At 33.4% G+C, this 24,962-nt stretch overlaps 1 protein-coding gene across 41 annotated transcripts in view; it reads left to right on the forward strand.

Annotated features, from left to right (window-relative positions):
* Positions 1–24,962, forward strand: part of ZBTB20 (zinc finger and BTB domain containing 20) — an 813,376-nt gene that overhangs the window by 183,877 nt on the left and 604,537 nt on the right. For 13 of the 41 annotated variants that reach the window (XM_074033407.1, XM_074033433.1, XM_074033414.1 and 10 more), the window contains exon 3: positions 3,177–3,287. The exons of the other annotated variants lie outside the window; for them this stretch is intronic. The gene's annotated coding sequence lies outside the window, so the exon portion shown is untranslated. The remainder of the gene's footprint in view (positions 1–3,176; positions 3,288–24,962) is intronic. 41 annotated transcript variants of the gene reach the window in all.

Below are 24,962 nucleotides of genomic sequence, written 5' to 3' on the forward strand. Positions count from 1 at the left end.
TGCTCATTTCACAATTTATGAGATTAACTTATGCAGCAGAAATAATTAATGGACAAAAATCTATCCTTCATTTTCCCATTGAACAGAAATTTGCAAACTGGTTGGATGACAGAGGATGAACGAAAACAGTAAGAGTAAGATTACTTCTATCCTCTGTTCTTGTAACAATCGTGATATTACGAAATAACCATAACAATGGCATTCTTATTAATCAGACATATTTATACAGAATTAGTGTTGGCTTCTGCTCTATATTACCTTTAGTTTTACATGAACTTTTATTATCTGTGCATATCAAAAGAGACATGGTGAATGAACAAAGAAGCCCTGTTATGAGACAAGTATTATTTGACATTTTGGGAAGCTCTTATTATAGGGTTTCCTCTTAGGCAAGAACAACGGGAAGGTTGTCATTAGTTGCACTATTACAGATACTCTAGATTTTTAAAAACAGAAATGGAGCCCACTTTTTTCCTTGAAGAAGATTCATCAATTAGAACAATTAGAGTGATCTGAGACTTCTAACCGAGACTTGTCCTCCTAATGTTCTTGTTTTATCATGTGAAACAATGACCTCATAAGGCATCTTTTAAGATAATTGATTTTTCCTTGGATTACAGAGCTAGCTAGCTGTATGGTACCCTTATTTTTTCAAAGATGAATAATTATTTTTAGACTTCTGGAAAATCTCTGATTAAACCAAAATGCAGAAGTCTTGCAAGGTCTGCAACCCTACTGCAAACCAGATGCCTTTTATTTTTTGTACTAAAGGAGGATAGTTCTAAGTTCTTTCAAGAGCCTTTTCCTGGGCTTATGACATATTTGACTAGGAATTATGGTTAAAAAAAAAAGTTTGATGGTGGGTACTACTGAATCTCCTCTTAAAACCACTGGGCCCACACTTTCAGAGATTGACCAGTTATCATGTGTATGTTTTTTTTTTACCTGCAGAAGGACACTCACATTTCTTCAAAGAAATGTTTCTACTCTCTATTTCCATTTCTTTACCAATCCATTCAGCAGTTCACCTTGTCTGCTTCAGAGACCTCCATCACTTCTCCAAATTAGCTCTCACTGGGACCTCAGTGAGCATTTGACCTTGCTGACCACTCTTTCCTTATTGCAATGCTTTCTTCCCTTATTTTTCATGGCATCATGCTTTCTTGATTTTCTTACTAAGCTCCTTGTCATTTCCTCACTATGTCCTTTGCAGGCATTTTTTTCTGATATCCAGCTATTAAATGTTGGATCTCCCTAAGACTGGATGCAAAGCACTTCTGACGATGTCTAGAATTTTGGGTATCTTTCTAATCAGAACACATTGAAATGTTTTCAGGGAATGTATTATAATTCTTTTAAGGTTCTTGTTTAGGGATCATGTTTTAAAGGCCATATTTATGTGAACAGTTTTGTATTCTTTATCACTAGTGAAATATAATACTCAACACATCCCCATAGGGGAGCTCATGTGGTACTTTTTGTTTAAATTTGTAAGTGTTATAAAATCTTCTTTATGTCTATATGCTTTAACCTTGGGCAATTATTAATCCTCTGTGTCTCAGTTTCTTAATCTGTAGTACGTAGGGAATCATCCCAGCTCTTTAGGATTCCATGATGCTGTGGTTTGATATTTTACTATTTGAAAAGGATAGTGAAATATAAACATGTACAGTTGACACTTTGAGTTCCACAGTCAAAATTTATAAAAGCATTTTCTCATCATTTCCACTTCACATTTTCTTCCTATATCTAACATAGTTTTGTGCTTGTGAAAATACGTATTTCTAATTCCATGTTTACCCAAAATTTATTTGCACAGTTTTTGCTATGAAACTTTCTCAAAAGCCTTTTGAAAATCTGAATAGATTATATATTCTAGTTACTGCATTTGCAGATGCTTATTTAATGCCACAAGAAGCCTAGATAGAGAGACTCAATTCACCAAGAGGGCAAAAGCTTTTTGTGGATCTTCCTGTTTTATACATATTCCCACTGTTTGCCTTTGGTTACAAAGGGGCTGCTTCTAAACCCCCTTTTTTGGGGGAGATTTGGCCACATTGCCAATCTTTCAGTACTTTGTGAAAATGGCCATTTTAAGAACAGGTTAGTCTTTCTGAGCACAGTTTTATTTTGATTGGTACCTGCTTGATGCTAGTTACTTATCTGCAGCTAGCTTTTTAATTAAGAAAGACTTTTGTATTTGCCATTGTTTTAAATATAGACCGTCTAAATTTGTATGCTTCAAAATATATTTGAGGCATGAGAGTCTCCAAGTGTGTGTGTATATGTGTGCGTGTGTATATATAAATAGAGACGTGTGTGTGTGTGTGGTGTGTGTAGATATATATGTTTTGTTTTTGACCTACAACAACTACTGTTTGAATTTCCTTACTTGTTACTAGCTGACTGATTTTCTTTGGTATATAGACAAAAACAACCAAAACAAAAACCGCATTTGGTGTTGGTGTCCCTTGCAAATTTGTCATCATTTTTCTTATTTATTTATTTACTTACTTACTTACCTTTCCCAATATCTAATGTCTTTTCTTTTTTCCTTTGGGTATTTTTTAACTGAATACTCCAGTGGGCAATCCACCTGGATTACCCCTTAGACATTCCACTATGTGATCTGCCTTCTCTCATTTGAGCGATCTTTTCATTTTAAAAATGGTATTTTCTCTCATGTTTGTTCATTTTGTCATTTAAAAGTAAAGGAGGATATTCTTCATTCCGATTCTCTTTTCCCTTATGTCAATTTTTTTTTGTTTATTAACATTTTATTGAAGGAAATGTTTGAAGGTAAGCCTTAAACAACCTGTGTGGTATTCTGTTTTAAAAACACTATTTTAAGTGTGTTTAAGGTTAGCTGTTCATCTCTAATTGTCATTATTGCTCATTAGGGGAAGTGAGAAATCACTTCAGTTTTTCTTGGGTTTCTGGAAGGAAAGTAGTTGAGACATTCAGAGTATTTATGAATTTTAATTTTTGGTCACCTTAAAACTTGGTTATACATAGTTTGGTCCCATGCTATCCAGGAATAGGAAAATTTATATGTGAAAAATCGAAGTACAGTGTTATCACTTCTGGGTAGTTTACGAATTCTAGCTATTTCTCTTTTTCTCCTGATGTCTTCAAAATGCCTATTATAGCTTTCCTTTTTTTTTTTTTTGAGACAGAGTCTCACTCCAGGCTGGAGTGCAGTGGTGCAATCTCGGCTCATGGCAACTTCCGCCTCCTAGGTTCAAGTGATTATCCTGCCTCAGCCTCCTGAGTAACTAGGATTACAGGTGTGTGCCGCCACCCTGGCTAATTTTTTGTATTTTTAGTAGAGATGGGGTTTCACCATGTTGGCCAGGCTGATCTCGAACTCCAGACCTCAAGTGATCTGCCCACCTTGGCCTCCCAAAATGCTGATATTACAGTCATGAGCCACTACGCCCAGCCCAAAATGTCCATTATTTCAAGCTAGGGAAAGATAACTAAGTTTTTTAAATCCATAAGATAAAGATTGTATTCTGCTCTTAGTAAGAAAACCTCACCCACTCCAGTGCAAGTGTTAATTTTGTGCTCCAGTAGAAAGTCACCAGCTGATTTTTGTCTTCATTAAAAAATTTTTAAATGTTGAACTGTTCCTAGATTTTATGGATGAGGATAGTAGATGGAGCATTATGAACTGTTTATTACTGTCACACAAAGTAAGTTACAGGAAGTAAGAAAAAATATTACAAAATAAATTCTTTAGACGGAAATCATGATTTCTCCTTATTGGATTTTGTCTGCAGAATAGCAGATCCACCAAAGAGTAAATAATCAACATAAATTGACAGTGAAAATTCCTGAAGTTTTTCCCTGAAAAGGGAGCTTGACAAAGCAAATGTCTTTACGGCTTTAAGGAAAATGTCACTTCTGAAATGCTATGTATTAATAAACACAGATATTTGTGTAGAGACACTCAAATAGAGATGAGTTCATTTTTAGTACAATGTGTGGGGAGTGACATGCATGGAATTCCATTAATAGCAATGTATGTTGTGTTCTTTTCATTTCATTTTGCTAATGAATTTAGTATTAGATTGATGGGTGCTAGGAAAGGAAGACTTAATTTGCAGAATAAGTAGCTGGAACAGTGTACACAACCCAGATAAGAGCTATCAAAGCTGACCTCCATTCATCTTGGAGGACAAACTCTAGATACAAAAGGATACTTGGAAACACTTGCTTCTCATCAGATATGAGTTGAGCTAGCACCCTTTTGTCTATGGATTCATATTTATCTCTAGACAGTGATAACTCCTCCTAGGTAGCATTTAAAGCATGTGATTGTCACGATGAAAAGGAAGCACTACTGGAATTTAGTGGATAGGGGAAAGAGATGACGTTAAATTCTGCCATGAATAGCTGAAATTACTTAGAAAAGAGATTTGCCCAGTCACAAAGCCAATAGTATTTCTGTAGAGAAATGCTATTAGGGCAATAAGATAGATGTTCTTTATGGCAGTGGTTTTCATACATTTTCCTAATAATCCACAGAGATAAATACATTTAAATCATGACACTGTCTACATGCAGTCATATAATTAAAACAAAATTTCATAAGACAATATTTACCTTTCCTATGTGTTGCATTTTCCATTCTGTCCTCTAGTATCTCATCCCATCCCATCCTATCTTAGCTTATCCTATCCTATTTTATCTTATCCTAACTTTTCTTTAAAGTCTACAGCCCACTATCTTAATTTCAAGAGCACTGACACTGTGACCTACAGTTTGAGAAAAACTGTTTTAGAGCTCTTTAAATTTCCTGGTGAAGATAGGATAAAAGAGAAAATAACTGAAGAGTTGCCTGCAGTATGATTTGGTTTCCTTATAACCTAAGCAGAGCCCAAAATTTTCATGTGTAACTATTGTCCAAATTTTGTTTTGGAAGAGGTGTGGACCTGTATGCCAGCACTCCAGGCATAAAGCCTAACTGCCACCTTTGACCTCTGTTGCCATGATAATGAGGGAAGTGAGACAGAAAACTCTAGCCCAGCTCACTCACAAAATTTGGATCCAAAAGCTCAAATCTGCCTCTATGTTGCTGGAACAGTGTACATTGTTGCATGTTAGGAACCGTGTGGCATTATGTCAATATGAACAGGGTTCACTGAGATGACAGTGAAACACTTTGCTCTTCCTGTCAAAGTGAGTCATCCTTAAGCTGTTCTATGGTGATTTGGTATATTAGGCCTCTGCCTTACATGTTGTTGATTGAGGAAAATGCAGAGTCAAGTAGCCTTTTGGTGTAGTGCCCAATTTATCATAGTTGTATAAAGTTAACCAAGATTCTTGGATCCTCAGGATATTTCCAGATATAGCTTGTCAGAATGTTTGTAGAAGCATACTTGCTGATGGGAAGCCTGCCATTATACCTTAATTTTCTTCAGGTCATCCACCTACTTCAAACCGAAGTGATTATACAAATTAAATCTAATCTATGATTCTCAGCTGAGGGAGGGAAAGGTTATGTTGAAAAAAGCTTCCCTAGTGATTTCAGTATATCTTCCTAGTTGAAGATTGTTATTGGCCTATTTCCAGGATGTCTACCTTGCTGTCTTAAAGTCTGAGTCATCAGAAGACCTGCAGAACAGGGTTTGGTCACAAAGGGGTGAACTGAATATGGGGGATTTTCTGTTGTCATCTTCCTTGTTTATGGTTTATTGTCTTGAGTATTTGTCCACTAGTTTGACTGAAAAGGCCAGGGTTCAAGTTTGTCCCCTGCTTTTGTTGTGTTGTCCCAGTGACAATTGGAAAATAACTTGAGTAGTGAATTGGAAGTATATTTTGGGGGAACAAGATCATTCCATTCAGCTCCTGCTCCTATGAGCTGAGTTTGATTAGCATTTTTTACATACTTTTGTCCATATAGCATGTGTTTATCTTGTTGTTAGAGACCTTGGTATTATTTTCAGTAGTAGAACACATTTAGTACTAAATCTTTAGCATGATATATGGGTGTTTCAGATCTATCTATTAATTAAAACCAACACTATTTGGCACCAAACTTTAGATTTAAACAATTATTAGACCTAGTATGTCACAAAATTTGCCTTTTCCTTGTCCATTTTCACTAAAACCCTCTCCTGGTTATTTTCCACTTACATCACTCTATCTATGAAAAGAGGTCAGTTCTTTAAAAACAAAACAGAATAAAATATACCCCCGACCTCCATTTTTGTTTGTTTGTTGGTTGGTTGGTTTAACTTTACCCAGAAGAACTGATTCCCTAGAAAGCCAGAGTCAGAGAGGTGATGGAATGATGGTTGTTTTTCCTTTTCCCCTTTGGAGCTATCATTTCTATTTGAAGATGAGGACTTACCAGTGCCCTAACTTTCCCTTATAGTGAGAAATATCTTGCATGGAAGACATCTCTGTGGACGATTTCAAGGTTAAGTACTAGAGCTAAGATAATGAGAACTTGGCCCACTTGTGTTGGGCAGGGTGAAAAGAAACAGTGTGATTTTTGTCAGTCTTTAGAGAGTGGTTGTTACTAAGTCAGTAAAGCAAGATCAGAAGACTTGCACGATAGTCTTCTATAGTGCAAGTAACAAGTGAATTCAATTCAGTGGTTAGGAATGATGCAAAACAATGTGGAGAGAAAAAGAAAGACAATTTTGTATGTGCTCTGTAAACAGAACTCAGACAACTGTGTTTTGTTTATATTGATCCTCCACCACTTAGTGCATGGATAGATATATCTGATTTTCAGCTAGAGTGTTCAGGTATACAGCTGAAGGTGCAGCTATCCTGTCTTTGTCTACTGCCATTTAGTAACTTGTCTAAGGGTCTCTGGAGCTGGAGTTATCAGAATTCTTTCATAGTTATAGGAGGGCTAATTGTGCTGGTTTACCCTGAGTTGGTGAAGGGCTCAAAGCCTGATCTCCAACTTTCAGGTAACCGTAGGGGCAGTAGTATCCTTCACCTCAGGGTTCAACTGCTCTTTATGGGATAATTGTATGGGATGACACAGAACTTCAGACTTCTACTTGGCAGACAAGAAGGTTCCTTTAGAATTACTATTCACCACTCTGTGGGTAGATGAGCTTTGTCAGCAGCAATGGCAACTGCAAGTGAAGACACCTTTGTTTACCTTTGTTCCTTGGTATCACCTAGGGCAACATGGTGTCTACCTAGCTTCATAAGATGTTGTTCTAGCCAGAAGTCAATGAAGTTTTATGTTCCTCTGATACTTCCCTTGGAAGATGAGTGGCCTCTAACAGTATTTGCAGTTGAGTGCACTTTAGGTGCCCCAAACCTTATCTTAGCTTGGAAGAGACCAGTGACAATTCAACTTTCACTTATTCTCAGTGTTCTCATTGAAGCATGCTGGCACCGGCACTAACACTTAAACTCACACTGCTTAGTCGAATCCTTCTTAAAGTCAAAAACACTTTCTCAGATAATGCTATCTAAGGTAGGACTTTCTTATTAATCCATACCACAGTACCATGTTTACTTCCTATTTAGCATATTTTGCTATCTGTAAGAGTGTGTGTGTATATGTGTGTGTGTGTGTAATTAAAATAGAAACAAGAAGGACACATTAAACTTATTTCAGACTCATTACCTGATTTCTTTTAAGGATTAATATGTAGTAAAAATATACATATTTTTATAGCTACCTACCAACCACTTTACTGATTTTACAAGAAAATATTGGTTTTCTGTTTGTGAAATCATTTCACATTATTAAAATGGCCACTTTCTGATTTTTGATTATTTTCCTAAGCAGAAACCACCTACCTTTTATATAACATTCTAAAGAATTGATTAATGGGGTTTAAAAACAAATATTTAAATCAAATATTCAACTTAACTGAAGTCAAAACCATTTGGATTACACAAATATTTAAAAAAAGTAGCAAGCCTGTTTCATAAAAGTATGAAAACTGCACTTTCACAGTGAGATTAGCAGAAATTCATTTCTGTATAACTTTATTTTCAATTTCCATCTTACAAAGATTTGACCTCCCCCATTCTCAGCTTTCTGCCTCTGCTGATACGATTTCTCTCTAGAGAACTAACCATTACTCTCACCAAAACTGTAGTTGGCTATATAAAAAAACCTTACTCATGTTGAGCTAAAAATTTGGTAAGGAATATAATCTCTTAAATGCTATTAAGTTTTTGAATGATCATGTGCCCTTTTTTATGAAGCTAATTTTTTCAGTTCTATGTTTTTACTAATTATCTACTAGTCTATTACTGAGAAAAGGGTGTTGATATCTCCAAATATAATTGTAGATTTTTCCATTTCACCTTTTGGTTCTGTCAGTTTTTATGTCTCCATGTATTTTGAAACTCTGTTGTTAGGGCATACAGATTTAGAATTATTATATATTACTGTCTGATTAACTCTTTAACATTATATGATGCACCTTGTATCACTAGCAGTTTTGTTCACTTTGAGATCTACTTTGTCCAATATTAATATAGCCATTCCAGCTTTATTATAATTAGAGTTTGCAGCACATGTACTTTTCTTCAAACCTACCTTTTTCATTATATTTGAAGTAAATTTGTTGAAAACTGTATAATTGGGTCATTTAAAAAATCCATTCTGATAATCTCTGTCTTTAATTGGTATATTTATGCCATTTACATTTAATGTAATTATTGTTACATTTCAATTAATGTCATTCATTTTATATTTTGTTTTCTGTTTGTTTCTTCTGTTTTCCTTTGTTTTTCATTTTCTGTTTTGTTTTGGGTTATTTGAACATTTTTTACCATTCAGTTCAAATTTATCTATTGTTCTGATGATGATATTTCTTTGTACAGTTGTTTTTAGAGGTTGTTCTAAAGTTGTTCAATATACATATCTTTTTATACTCTTCTTAGAATCAATATTTTATAGATTTAAATAGAATGTAGAAATCTTAAAACCATATAAGTCGTTTTACTCTCCCAGTTTTGCATTATTGTTGTGTCATATATTATATCTACATACATTGGAAGCCCTATCAGATAATGTTGTAATTTTGCATTAAATTGTCAAACATGTCTTAAAGAACCCAAGAGAATAATCGTTTCTTATATTTACTCATAGGTTTGTCACTTTTTTTCCTCTTCCTTCGTTCCTGATGTTCAGTGTTTATATCAATGGCAGTGTTGTATCATTTGCCTTCTTTCTGGAGAACTTCCTTTTAGCAAACGTTTTAGAGCGGGTATTTTTATACAGGATATAAAATTCTCTGTGCTCTCTCAGTGCTTTAGAAAAGGGGTGCCATTTCCTTCGGGTTTTCATGGTTTCTGATTAGACTTCCACAGTCATTTGAATCCTGTTTCCTTATAGATAATACGTGATTTTCTCTGGATGCTTTCAAGACAGTTTTCCCTGTCTTCAATCTCCAACAGTTCTGTTTTAATGTGTCCAGAGACTGATTGTTTTTGTTTTTCTTTCTGTTTGGGGTTTGCTATACTTCTTGACTCTGTGGGTTTATGTATTTCCCAGAATTTGAGAATTTTCTAGCCATTCTTTTGTCAAATGCCTTTTCAGAGTTATAATCTTAGTTAATTTTCTGCTGCTATAAAAGAATACCACAAATTGGATAATTAATACAGAACAGACATAATTATTTGGCTCACAGTTCTAAAAGCTGAGAAGTCTGAGGTCATGACACTAGCATCTGACAAGGGTGATCTCATGATGGAAGACATCATATGGCAAGAAAGCACATGACAGAGAGGAAATTGGGCCAAACTTATTCTTTTTATCAACAACTCACTCCTGTGATAACTAATAAACTCCCACATTAATGACATTAGTCTGTCTTACTCACCTCCTAAAGGTCCTGACCCTCAACACTGTTACAATGGCAATTAAATTTCAACATGAGATTTGGAGGGGGCATTCAACACATAGCATACTCTTTCTTTTCTGCTTCTGTTAATATAATGACATGAATGCTAGACTTCTTGTTATTGTCCCACAGGTTTCTGAGCCACTTTTTTTTCTTTATTGCTCACATTGGATAATTTCAGTTGATCTATCTTAAAGTTTATTGACTAATTTCTGTATTATCTTTATTTTGTTGGAGACCATCCAGTAATATTTTGTTGTATTTTAAAAAATTTTTATTTTTCAGTTTTAAGCCTGTTTCTCATTGCTTGTTTCAGCATTTTTAGAATAGTAAATTTAAAGTTTTTGTCAAACAGTTCCAACATCTTTGTTGTTTTAGGTTTTATGTCCATTGATTATGTTTTCTCATGTGAGTTGACATGTTCCTAGTTCTTCATGTGCCTGGTGATTTTGGATTATTTCTTAGACATTCTTAATATCATGTTATGAGATTCTGAGTCATGTTTAAATTCTGTGGGGAAGGCTGACATTTTTGTTTTAATAGGCAATTGACCTGGTTAGTTTCAGGTTGTAAGATACAAGATTCCTTCTGTGGTTTCAATGTCAGATTTGTTTACAGTGCTTTTTCAGGTCTCTTGTGTGTATACCAGTGAACAATCTTGATTGTAGGCATTGGTCTATCTGTTAATTTCATTCTCAATTTTATTCATATGCTGATTAAAATCAGATCCATGCATGTACAGCTAAAGATGAGCCCAGAATTTTATAACCCTGTAAGGTCACTTTCTGCAGTCCCTTTGTCTCTGTGCTCTTTCACTAGTATTTTTTAGTTTTCCTGGAGCTCCCCTTTGTGTCCTCCAGCCAGCAAGCTGGGGCTTTATTTACCTCATATGCGCATTTCTGTGACTATGCCCATATTTAAAGCTAAGTCACAGGAAAACAGCGAAAAAAATAAAAGCAATGGAAATTCTATGGCCATAACTGTTTTTAAAGATAATTTTTAAACGAAGTATTTTAATGCAGGAAAACATAGTTAAAAATTCAGAAATTATAAAAATATAGATAAGTGAATTTTCACAAAGTGAACATATTCATATAAGCAGCACCAGACCGATAAAAAACAAGTGAGCAGACCACAAAGATCCCTTTATCCATCTTTCCAGTCTCTACTTCCTCAGGATAACCACTATCATGACTTCTAATATTAGTTTATTTTTGAAAAATACAGAAATAGAATTATGTGATTATATATTCTTCTGTATATGGCTTCTTATGCTCACATTTCTGAGATTCATGTATATTATGTTGCATTTACATGTGCTTGCAGATTTTAAAACTATTTTATTGCTTTATAATATTTCCATGTATTAATATAATCACAATTTTATTATTATTATTTTCAGCTCTTCTACTATAGATGGGCATTTGGCTTATTTCCAGTTTGAAGCCATTATGAATTGTGGTGGCCACATGCATATTCTACTACACGTCTTGTTTTACATATTTAAGCATTCTTACTGGGTATATGCTGAGGAGTGATATTGCTGGTATGCTTATGTTCAGCTTTAGTAGATAGTGCCAAATAATTTTCGATGTTATTGTACCAATTTACATTATCAGTAGCAGCACAGTAATGCCCTCCCCGCCACTTGATTCATGATTTCAGTTTCCACAGTTTCAGTTATCCGTATTCAACTGCAGCCCAAATTTTATCATCCCATATCATCACAAGAAGGGCTCACCCTTAAGTACAAAAAGATGTTTTGAGAGCGAAATAGAGAGAGAAGAGAAGGGAGGGAGACCACATTCATATAACGAGTATAGTGCTATAATTGTTCTATTTTATGATTATGTTGTTAATCTCATACTGTTCCTAATTTATACATTAAATCTTAGCGTAAGTATTTATGTATAGGAAAAAAAAAAAAACATAGCATATGTAGGATTGGGTGCTATTTGTAGTTTCAGGCATCCACTAAGGGATTTGGAGTGTATTCCCCATGGATAAAGGGGGACTACCGTATAAGAGAGGTCCTATTGTTCTACATGTTGAAAACACTTAGTATTATCTGTCTTTATTCATTTTAGCTTTTCAGGCATGTGTGACATGGTAGCCGGTGGTGGCTTTGGTTTGCATTTCTCTAATGATTAATGAAATTAAGCATCTTTTCCTATGTTTATTTTCCACTTGGGTATCCTCTTTTGTGATTTGCATGTTGAAAGGTATTGCCCATTCTCCAGTTGGGTTTGTTACTGTTTTTATTATTAAGTTATTGGGATTTCATTTTATATTCTGATACATACTTCTTTGTCAGATATACTTATTACAGATATCTACTTTTATTCTGAGGCTTATGTTTTTACTGTCTTATAATTGTCATTTTTTCTTTTTTGAGACAGAGTTTTACTCTGTTGCCCAGGCTGAGTGCAGTGGTGTGATCTTGGCTCACTGAAACCTTTGCTTCCTGAGTTTGAGTGATTCTCCTGCCTCAGCTTCCCGAGTAGCTGGGATTATAGGCGCACACCACCATGCCCAGCTAATTTTTGTATTTTTAGTAGAGATGGGGTTTTATCGTGTTGGCCAGGCTGGTCTCAAACTCCCGACCTCAGGTGATCTGGCCACCTTGGCCTCCCAAAGTGCTGGGATTACAGGCATGAGCCACCACGCCTGGTCTTATAGTTGTCTTTTGGTAACAAAAGTTTTCTATTTTAATGTATCTCAATGATCAATTTCTTCTTGTGGAGCTAGTGTTTTATATCCTGTTTAAAACCGAAACAAAAAAATGGAAAAGCTTTTGCCTACAATATCATAAAGACATTTTCCTTTGTTATATTCTAGAATCTTTATTGTTTGCCATTAAAATCTAGGTCTGCATTTTACCTGAAATTCATTTTTTTGTGTGTTAGGTGTGAGATGGGGACAAGGATGGACAGGATTCATTTTTTCTTTTTAAAAAATTGATCAAGTGCCATTTGTTGAAAAGGTTGTCCTTTCCTTGAGTACGTCAGCAATAACTTTATTATAAATGTAGTGCCTACATATTCATGGATATATTTCTGGACTCTTATTCCATGAATCTGTTTATTTACTCTTGCATCAATGATGCATGACTAAATAGTGAACATTTAGAAGAAATCTTAATATCTGGTAGTGTAAATCTTTTAGCTATGCTCATCTTTTTAGATTCTTTTAGTTAGTCTTGTTCCATTTTATTTCTATAAAAATGTTAGAATCTGCTTGTTAATCTCTACAAAATGTAATCTGCTGGGATTTTGATTGAGATGGTATTTTGGGAATACTGATATCTAATCTATAAATGTATTATAATTCCCACTTATTTTATTCTTCTTTCATTTCTTCAGTTTTCTGCACAGTGGACTTGCATACTTTTTGTTAGATTCATTTCTACAATTAGATTTTTTAATGCTCTTGTAATTGGTAGCATTTTAAGTTTTATTTTCTAAATGTGTATTGTTACTATATAGGAAAACAATTCATATCTATCTATCTACCTACCTACCTATCTATCTGTGACACACACACACACACACACACACACACACACACACACGGGGGTGGGGGGGGGAGAGAGAGAGAGAGAGAGAGAGAGAGAGAGAGATTCACCTATTCACCTTGGCCAGGAAACTTGCTAAATTTACTTATTAATTGTATTAGACTTTGTGGTTTCTTTTGAATTTTTTATAACACAATCATGTTTTCTGTGAATAACTACAGTTTTATTTCTACCTTTTCATTCCATATAACTTTAACTTACAAATATTTTTGACTTGTTGCACTAGCTAGGACCACTGTGTGCACAGCTAGGACCACTAGTATAACATTTGTTCTAGGTTTGGGTTTCGCTTTTTTGAAAATTGTAAATTTCCTTTATCCACTAGAGAACTTCTCTTCAACTCGTGAGTTTGCTGAGTTGATCTCGTTGTTTTATATATGTGTTTCTGTGTTGTCTATTTTGTTTTGTGTTGTTTTATAAATCACAAGGAATATTCACATATATTTCTGGATTTATTGAGATCATAGGATTTTTGTTTTCTTAATATGTTTACCTAGTAAATTTAATTAATTTATTTTTGAATGTTAATCCACCCTTGCATTCTTAGAATAAACTCTACTTGATATTGTATTATCCTTTTCATAGAGAATTTGATTTTCTTAATATTTTCTTTAAGATATTTCTATTTGCATTCAAAAGAGAGATTAGCCTGTAATTTTACCTTCTCTTAATGTTCTTGTCAGGTTTTCTCTGCATAGTTGTATTATTCTCATAAAATGAGTTGGGAAGTATTCCCTTTATTTCTACCCTTGGAAGAGTTGTATATGATTGTTGCAATTTTTTTTTTCATTAAATTTTTGAAATAATTTACCTGTGAAACTATTTGAGTCAGAAAGTTTTGTGGAAATATTTTTTTAGTTTATCTTTTATTTGTATAAAGTTAAGTATACAATTGTAATTTTGTTACATAGATATATTGCATAGTGGTGAATTCAGAGCTTTCAGTGTATTCATAATCTGAATAACACACATAGTACCCATTAAATAATTTCTCATATCCACCCCCTTCCTCCTCACCCTTCCCAGTCTCCACTGTTTATCATTCCACCCTCTATGTCAATGTGTGCACATTAGGTAACTCCCACTTATAAGTGAGAACATAGGACATTTGTCTCTCTGTTTTTGAGTTATTTCACTTATAATAATGGCCTCCACTTCCATTCTTATTGCTGCAAAAGATGTGATTCCATTCTTTTTTATGGCTGGATAGTATCCTATTGCATACATATTTCACACTTTTAATCCAATCATCCATTGATGGACGTTTAAGTTGATTCCATATCTTTGCTATTGTGACTAGAGCTATGATAAACATATGAGTATAGGTATATTTTTGGTATAATAATTTCTTTTGGGGGCTAGATACCAAATGGTGGGATTGTTGGATTAAATAATAGATCTATTTTTGGTTCTTTTAGAAATCTCCATATTGTTTTCCATAGTGATCGTACTAATTTATATTCCCACCAACAGTGTATAAGCATTTCCTTTTCTGCAGTTCTTTGACAAGATCTGCTATTTTTGGTCTTTTTAAGTAATAACTGTTCTGACTAGTCTAAGATGATCTCTCATCGTGATTTTAATTTGCATTTCTTTAATTAGTGATGTTGAGCCTTTTTTCACACGTTTCTTGGCCATCTGTCTGACTTCTTTTGAAAAATGGCTATTCATGTCTTTTGCCCACATTTTGATAGGATTATTTGTTTTGTTGTTGTTGTTGAGTTGTTTGAGTTCCTTGTAAGTTCTAGATATTAGTCCTCTGTCTGACTGATAGTCTGTACATATTTTCTCCCATTCTGCAGGTCGTCTGTTCACTCTTGATTATTTCTATTTCTGGGCAGAAGCTTTTTAGTTTAATTAAGTACCATTTGTCTGTTTTTGTTTTGGTTTCTTGTGCTTTTGGGGTCTTACTCATGAATTCTTTCTCTAGACCAGTGTCCAGAAGAGTTTTCCAAATCAAATATTCATGTCTTTTAAAAGATGTACTATGAGGGATTTCCATTTCTTCTTGTGTCCATTTTGGTAATATGTGTTTTTCAAGGGATTTATACGTTTCATCAAATTTTTCAAGTTTATTGATGTAAACTTGTTCAACAGATCTTATTGTCTTTGTACTATGTCTATAGCATCCGTAAGAATACGCCATTTTTTTCATTCCTGTTAAGATTATTTGTCCTTTTCCATCTTTAAAATTTGTGTTTCTAGAGGACTATTACTATATTTGTCTTTCTTTACAAAAATACACCATTTTTTGACTTTTATCAAGTTTATCTATTGCTTTGCTTGAAAATATTTGATGTATTTTATAATAACCATTTGTTATTAATTTTGAGCTTAATTCAATTATGGTCAGAGAAGATATTCTATATGATATAAATACTTTGAAATTTATTGAGGCTTGCTATATTACTCAATTTAAGGATACTTTTGGTACACGTTCTATGTGCACCTGCAAATATGTGTATTTTGTAGCTATTGGGTGCACGATTCTGTACATATAAATTGATCAAATTTGCTAAATCTTGGTGTTCAAAACCTTTATTTATCTACCAACTTTTTACCAAGTTCTATCATTTACTGAGAGAAATATGTCAAAAATTTCTAACATGATTGTGTATTTGTTTATTTCACCTTTTAGTTTGGTCAATTTTTACATTTTAAGCTTATGTTGTTGGTTTGTACAGATTTGGAACTGTGATATCTTCCCAGTAGATTAACTAGTATTACGTAATGCTCTTCTTGTACTATTTCTTTTCATTCTATTTAGACTGATACTATAATGTATAGTGATATTAGCCTTCTTTTGGTTGATGTTTGGTAAATTATTTTTAGTACTTTTCCTTTCACATTTTCTGTATACTTATTTTTAAGGTATGTGTCCTGCAAATAGCATATTATTAATGGTGATTTTTAATTCGAAGTCTGACATTGTCTGTCAATGCAACTTTTAAATTTACATTAACTGCACTTACTAATATTTGTTGATTTAATTCTATCATCTTACCGTACTTTTCTATTTTTTCTACCACTTTTATGTTTCCCATTTCTTCTCTCCTAACTTCTTTTTATTAATCAGCCTTTTTATTTCATTTCCCCCTCTTTTAACTTGCTAATTATATATTTTTAATTTTTCTTAGTGGTTACCCTAATGAGCTCTTCTGTAACTTATACCTTTTATCTCTTTTTGATGAAGATTTTTATTTGTCCCTCTTTCATTTTTTGTCTTATCATTGTCCTGAATTATAATTCTTCAGGTGCTCTAATTCCTAAAACATTATTTTTATTATTTTTCTATATTTGTACACATACTAACCTTGTCTGTGTACTTTTTTTAATTTTGCATTTCTATATCATTGAGATGCTTTTCCTTTTACTTGAAAGATGCCTATTAGTGTTCTTTTGTAGTATGAATCTTTCGGTGAAATATTTCCGCAATTTTGTCTTTCTGAAAATATTTTTATTTTGACTTTTTAAAAGAATACTTTCATTGGTTAGAGAATTCTAGGTTGGTATTTACTTTTTTGTGTATATATGTGTTTTGCTTTATTTTTATTTTACTTTTGATTGACAAGTAATTATATATATTTATGAGGTACAATGTGATGTTCAATATATGTTTACATTGTAGAATTAAATCAAGCTAATTAACATTCATCACTTCAAATACTTATCATGTTTTTATGGTAAGAACATTTAAAGTATACTTTCAGCAGTTTTAAAATATATAATACACTATTATAAATTATAGTGATCATGCTGTGCAATCGATCTCTAAAACTTATTCTTCTTGTCTAGCTGAAACTTTGTGCTTTTTGAATAACATGTCCCCTTTCTTCATCATCATCCAACACTCAGCCTCTACTAACCACCATTTTGCTCTCTGTATCTGTTGCCTTTTTGGATTTCACACTTAAGTGAGATCATGCAGTATTTGTCTTTCTGTGTCTGGCTTATTTCACATAACATAATATCTTTCAGGTCCACATATGTTGTTGTAAATGACAGGATTTCTTTATTTTCTAAGGCTGAATATTATTCTGTTGTGTGTATTGAACACATTTTCTTTATCTATTTGTATGTTGATGCCACTTAGGTTGCTTCCATATCTTAGATATTGTGAATAATGCTATGATGAATGTGGGAGAGCAGATATCTCTTCAACATACTCATGTCAGTTCCTTAGGATATATATCCTGAAGTCAAATTACTGGATCATATGGTAATTATATTTGTAGTTTTTGAAGAGTCTTCATATTGTTTTTCATAATGGCTGTACCAAATTTGTATTCCTACCAACAATGTATGAGAGTTTCATTTTCTCCAAATTCTTGCCAACCTTTGCTATCTTTTAACTTTTTGAAGGTAGCCTAACAGGTGCAAGGTGATCTCATTGTGGTTCTAATTTGCTTTTCCTTAATGATTAGTAATGTTGAGCATTTTTTTCATATATCTGTTGGCCATTTTTATGTCTTCTTCTGAGAAATGTCTATTCAGATCTTTTACTCATTTTTTAATCAGGTTATTTAGTTTTTGTTGTTTGGTTTTCTTAGGTTGATAGTTACTTTTTGAAAGCATTTTAAAGATATCATGGCTTTGTTCTCTGGCTTCAGTTGTTTTTCATGAGCAATCAGTTATCCAACTTACTAATCCTTACAAAGTAATGCTTTTTTATTTTTCTGGCTATTTTGAGATTGCCTTTTTGATTATTGTATATTTCTAAATAGTTTTACAAATAGGCTTTTTTTTTTTTTTTTTTTTTTGTAGTTGGTTTCTGTGTGTTTATCCTGCTTGGGGTTCGTAGACATCCTTGAATTTGTGGCTTGATGCTTTTGCCAGTTTTGGAAAATTCTTGGCCATTATTGCTTTGAATTTTATTTCTGCCTATTCTCCTTACCCTTTCCTTCTAGGACTAGAGATATTTGTATGTTAAACAGTTTTAACCTTTTTCCTATATATCTCTAATGCTTCTTCTTTTGTTATCATCTTTATTTATTTCTTTGTTTTATTCTGGATATTTTCTATTAGCCTATTTTCAAGTTCACAAATCGGATCTTCTGTTGTGTCTAACTGGCTGCAATTGAGTTATTAATTTTGTTTTATTGTTAGTTCTAGAATAATCCTTGGGTTTTTAATATAAATCCCAGTTCTCTGATTATTCTCACTATTTTTCCTCTACCACTGAAACCATATTTATCACTGTTTTCTTTTAAAAGACTGTATCTGATAATTCTTTAATCTGTATCATTTTTGAATTTATGTTTTTGTCTATTATTTTTTCTCTGTTTGGTTCTTTGATCCTAATTCCTAGCGTGTTTGATGATTTTTACATATTAAAAATTTAGAGTGTTTTGTATGGTATTATATTTTTCCATGGGGATTTAATTTTCTCCTCACAGATTATTAGAATAAAGGTAATTTACCTTAATCTAATCAAGGATTAAGACAATTCGCAGTTGGGTTTCCATCTTTGTGATGGCTACTCTAGTTATGGTTTTCCCTTAGTTTTACAAATAGTCATTTAGAGGTTCAAATAAAATTCTGGAGTGCTTTTCAAGTCGTCACTAAAATCCAGTTTTTTGCTTCGTTGGTATAAGACTACTGAATATTCTTTTTAATGTCCTAGTATTCAGGTTGCTGTTTTCTGCTTGTTTCTCTTTTGATTTTCTCACTCCAAGAAAGAGGAACTGGAAATGTTTTAGGGGTTAAAAGTGGAAAAAGAATACAGGCCTCACCTCATTGCATTTACATTTTATCCAGGATCTCTATTCCTCATGTCTTGACTATGCTGACAGCTCCAAAGTGTAATTTGTGCCCTCCTCTCTTTACAAGACTTCTTAATGTTCTAATCTGGAGCTTTGTGCTCCGTCTTGCATCCTGTTCTACTTAGGAAACAGCAAATGCCTTGAATTTGAAAAGTAGTAAATAACATAGGGCTTACTTTAATGCATTTACTTCCTTTATGGACGACTGAGTTTTGAGTTGAAATTACTTTGGTTTGTGCCTGGTGCCTTCAAATAGTTTTTAAAATAATTTCATTTTATTCAGCTTTAATAGTTTTCCTCAGTGAGAGGGGTGATTTGATATAAGCTACTCTATCATAGTAGAACTGGAGTTCTTCTTATGATGCTAATTTGATTGACATGATAGTTGAGGGAGGGTGGTAGTTAACCACTATGTTTCTTTACAAAGTAACTTCTGCAGACATACCTCTTTTTCCATATGTATTTTATACTCCCCTCTATATGAATTTCTTACAAATATTTGAATGTATATATTATTCTTTCAGTATTTAAGTGTACAAAAAGAAGTTTATTTGCATTATATAAATAGATTAATCTCTATTTGAATGCTTATAGTAATTTACCTAGCTAAAACTATACTGTTCTGATATTGAAAAATCACCAAAAATAACATTATTTATAAAAGAAAGTTGGTTATCCCTGGTACAAAGGAAATTTTCTAATTTAGGTAATTACATGCATTCTGAGAATCCAAATAATAATAATAGACTAGGAGGCTATAACTAAATTATTTATTAAACTGTGACTAATGCTTAACTGTGTCATAATGGTGCTAGGTTCCTTTCACAATAGGTAAAGGAATTTATAAGGGGAAGTCGGTATTATTTAAAAACTGATTTATGTATATCTTGTATGCATAGTGATATAGTAGTGAATAACTAGGCATAGACAGTACTTTTGTACATGGGATATAAACAGTTTTCAAAGTTATTTTGATTTGTTAATTTTTTTCCTGAAATATTGTCACCTCCCTGGATAATGTGATAAACCGTGCATAATGTAATATTTGGTTAGTAAAACAATCATCAGCAGATAAATATCAGTGTTTGTATTAGGAGATGCAATACTGGGAACCTGGTTAAAATGAAACAGTTTTAATAAAACTTGAACAGTGTGGACCTGGATAAGCACACCTATTTGGACAACATGGAGATTTATTTATTGTTACTAATAATCTATTATATTTTACAGTGGTGATAGTATCAAAAGTTAAACACTTTCTGAAACAACAAATGAAAAATAAAACTACCAGTTTATTATTCCAGAAGCTATAGTCTTTAGTTATCTTTTGACTTACATTCACTTTTGCCCTACTCATCAGAGACATATCTTTCTTTCTAACATCTCAATTGTTTATCACATGCCTGCTTACCAGTTGCCTGTTATGGTTGATGAAAATTTATGGTTCTAAGCGTGTTTTTACAGAATTTGGGAAAACATTGCAAATCATGAATTCTATTGATTTGAAAGTATTTTAAAAACCTGAAGTAGGAGTCTAACTCCAGCTAAATGTTATTGTCAGGTCAGTCTCTTCTTTGTACTATAATTTCTCTTTCACAAAATGAGACTTGTAAAACATTTATGTTAATGAAGAGATGTATGTGAAAATCTTTTCCCAAAGTAAAAACTGTTATGTAAATGTAAGAGATTATTATTGTTATCCCTGTCATTATTAGTGCTGATGGTAGCAGATGAGTTTAGCACTGCACAGATGCATAAAACAGTTTTGATGAAACTTTTCTGTAGTTTGCCAGGTGATGAATATGAGGTATGCCCTCCTATCTGTAACTTACTGACATCCTTTGTATTTTTATTTTTGTTATTTTACTTCTTTTTTAAAATGACACCAAATTCACTCTATGAATTTTAGGAGATCAATTTGGTAATAGGCTTGGATTAATTCCTTCATCAGTAACAATGAGTTATAAATTCAGTGAATTTAACAAACTGGGAAAGGATTCCATCTTATTAAGAATAGGTCCCGTAAGGTCCTTGAATGCATTTCATTCATTGTTGAGTAGAGGAGCGATAGGCTCTTCTGGAACAAACTTACTGAATTACAAAAGAGGAAATGGTTTATCCTTGAACCATTATGAAATTCAGGCAATGGATGATATTTACCCAAGGCCAATATTGTAACATAAACAGAAAATACTAACTCCTTTAAGGCAATGTGCATTATTTTAATTCATGTAATCATTAAATTAATTACTTAAAGATCACAGATCATTTATTGATGGATTTTAAAGGAAAATAAATATGCATAAGCTGAATAAGAAGATTAAGAAGATAGGTATGCATTACATCAGAATGTCCTTCAAATAGACCTGGAAAACACATTTGTCTAATTAGGGTGCATGACAGCAGTCTGTGAAACTAGTTCTTTTAAGCAAATAGAGGTCTACCCTGAGAGGGTTTGGCAGACTATAGTAGGACTCAGGATACTTTCCATGGTCCAAAAAAAAAAAAAAAAAAAATCAGAAATGAATGAATAATTCCTCCTTTCTTAGTTTATGTGAATTAATCAAATTGCAATTACATTGTCACTAATGTGCATAATGAAGAGAGTCTGAAAAGGCAATGAAATGCACTGTATTTAATGGACAGGTATCTTTAGGATATGGGACATATGGGCTTAAATTATGCACTTTCTATAAACAATTCTAGAATAGAGGGCCAAAACATACCCTTTCTCATTTTACACTGTGACCTTTGATTTGCTTGCACAGTACCTGGCAAATGGTTACTCTCAAACTGTTCAATCACCTGTTGAAAAATGAATGCACTAATGAACACACATACCTACATATACAGAAGATACTCCTTACAATGACGGTGAAACACCTATACTGAATAGTCATAGAAGAGCATATGAAACATCAGTTTTCATTTAGAAACCCAATACAACGATTAAAATAAAACCATTCTCTTTTCCTTTCCCATCTTTGGCTTTGTTCAGTGTTATGTTGGAGCTATGAAACTGTTTTCCAGAATTTGTTTTTAGAGACTGGGTCTTGGTGTGTCACCCAGTCTGGAGTGCAGTGGCATGATAATCACTCACTATGGCCTTGAATCCTCCTGCTTGGGCCTCCCAAAGTGATGGTATTGTAGGAGTGAGCCACCACAACTAGTCCCATAATTATTAAGAGAGTATTCTTCAGATATTTTTATTGTCATCTTTGTTTTCTCTTCTATAGCTTCATATTTCCCTGCTTACTTCGATTCTAAATCATTTTAACTATTTTGCTTTTTTTGCCTTTTTATTTTGAATGCTTCCTTCCCTCAGCTAATGGTCATACATTTTAATAAAGAAAATTTGGAAAATTCAAAAATGCAAAAAAAGCTTCCTATTACTACCATATTGGTCTACTTTCTGCCAGTCTTAAAATATGTATCTTTTCAAAGCCTTGAATTTTAAAAGTTATACCATATTTTATCTCTATTTTCAATTTTACTTAAAATATAAGTATTTTTCCATTGTAATAACCACAGCATTTTTGGTAAAGTAGACATACTATAGCTACTTAACCAATCCTTATGCTTGGACATTTAAATTGTTTCTACCTTTCAATTATTTTTTAAAAGACTGTGATGAGCATCTTTGTTCATAAACTTTTTATCATTATTATTTTGGTATTTAGATTGCTTCCTTGAGATAGATTCCTAGAACTGGAATAAAGTCATATGTAGTGGTCATGCAGGTGTCTTTCTCAGCTCTGTTTTCAAGAGGAGCTTTTGTGAAGAGCATAATTGACAGCCTCCAACTGCTATACCTGTGGATCCACCACAACATTCACACTGAAACCATCCTTCTTTGGAGCTGCTTCCACCCAGTGACTGAACTTGTCAGGAATACCAGATCCAGGACATTTCTGCCCAACACTAGATTCTTCTAATGGGTAACTCTGGTTCAGGGACTCCCTACCAACCTAGCTGAGACTTTCTTTTTTGTATTGTTTAAGGAATAATGAGAAGAAAAAAAGTCTGTACATATTCAATACAGATGTAAGTCTTTTTTCTAGAATATATTTTTTTATTATACTTTAAGTTATGGGATATATGTGCAGAACATGCAGGTTTGTTACATAGGTATACACGTGCCATGGTGGTTTGCCACACGCATCAACCTGTCATCTACATTAGGTATTTCTCCTAATGCTGTCCCTCCCATACCCCCCCACAACCAGACAGGCCCCAGGGTGTGATGTTCCCCTCCCTGTGTCCATGTGTTCTCATTGTTCAACTCTCACTTATAAGTGAGAACATGTGTTGTTTGGTTTTCTGTTCCTGTGTTAGTTCACTGAGAATGATGGTTTCCAGCTTCATCCATGTCCCTGCAAAGGAGATGAACTCATCCTTTTTATGGCTGCATAGTATTCCATGGTGTATATGTGCCACATTTTCTATATCCAGTCTATCATTGATGGGTGTTAAAGACTTAAACATAAGACCTAAAACCATAAAAACACTAGAAGAAAACCTAGGCAATACCATTCAGGACATAAGTATGGGCAAAGACTTCATGACTAAAACACCAAAAGCAATGACAACAAAAGCCAAACTGACAAATGGGATCTAATTAAACTAAAGAGTTTCTGCACAGCAAAAGAAACTGTCATCAGAGTGAACAGACAACCTACAGAATGGGAAAAAAATTTTGCAATCTATCCATCTGACAAAGGGCTAATATCCAGAATCTATACAGAACTTTAAACAAATTTTTTATTTTATTTTATTTTATTTTTAATTTTAATTTCTTTTTTTTTTTTTTTGAAACGGAGTCTCACTCTGTGCCCAGGCTGGAGTGCAGTGGCGCATTCTTGGCTCACTGCAAGCTCCGCCTCCCAGGTTCGTGCCATTCTCCTATCTATTAAAATGTATTCGTTTTACTAATTTATTCATTCATTAAAAAACTTTACTTATAATTAATAGTTATAATACTTTTTTTGTGGCATTTTTGACAGTGTATTTGAATGAGGGTCTCATTCAATACTTATCTACCAGTGTTTGGAGTAAAGTATGTATGTGGAAGAAATGTAATGATTGCTCATTTACTCAGGCTAAACTAAAATCATAGATGGTATTTATGATTTGCCAGCAGCAGTAGTGGTAGAATCCACCATCTCCTGACTCTCAGGAAAGACAAATAGTTTTAACATTTCTGTGATTATATTGCATATGTGTGTGTGCACATGCATATGTGCATGCATCAGTGTGAGTGTGTATGAGTTTGTATGAGTTTGCAGTGTTTTTCGGATGAGAGGTAAAGCTTAAAATTCCTTAAGTTGTATTTTATTAATTTCTTTTAACAATTTTGTTTTTTCTTTTGTTTTTCCTCCACTGTCGTTTTTCCACCTTTATTTCCAAGGTGTCCCTGATCATCTGATTCCTATCAGGTAGTTAAATTATGCAGGTGCCAATCTCTGTGTCCCCAAACACACATAGCTAATCAAGAATAAAGCCATTTATTGTAAATTTACCTCTAGAATGAGCCCTCCTTTCTCTGATTTTGAGGATGGATAGATGCTCATTATGATCTGGTAGACAATTACAACATGCACATTTAGAGTGTAGGTGGATAGAAGAGTACTCTGCGTTAGGTGTTAAGACTTTTATTTTACTCATTTAAAGACAAAGATTTAAATGTGCTTGTTTAAATTCAACAAGCCCTTAGAGCCATGAGGCCTTGGGGGTAAGAGGTGCTTAAAACCAAATAGCACAGGAGCTGAAGAAGTAATTATATGC

The sequence above is a fragment of the Macaca fascicularis genome, chromosome 2 (genome assembly GCF_037993035.2).
Source record: "Macaca fascicularis isolate 582-1 chromosome 2, T2T-MFA8v1.1".
Taxonomy (NCBI): Eukaryota; Metazoa; Chordata; class Mammalia; order Primates; family Cercopithecidae; genus Macaca; species Macaca fascicularis.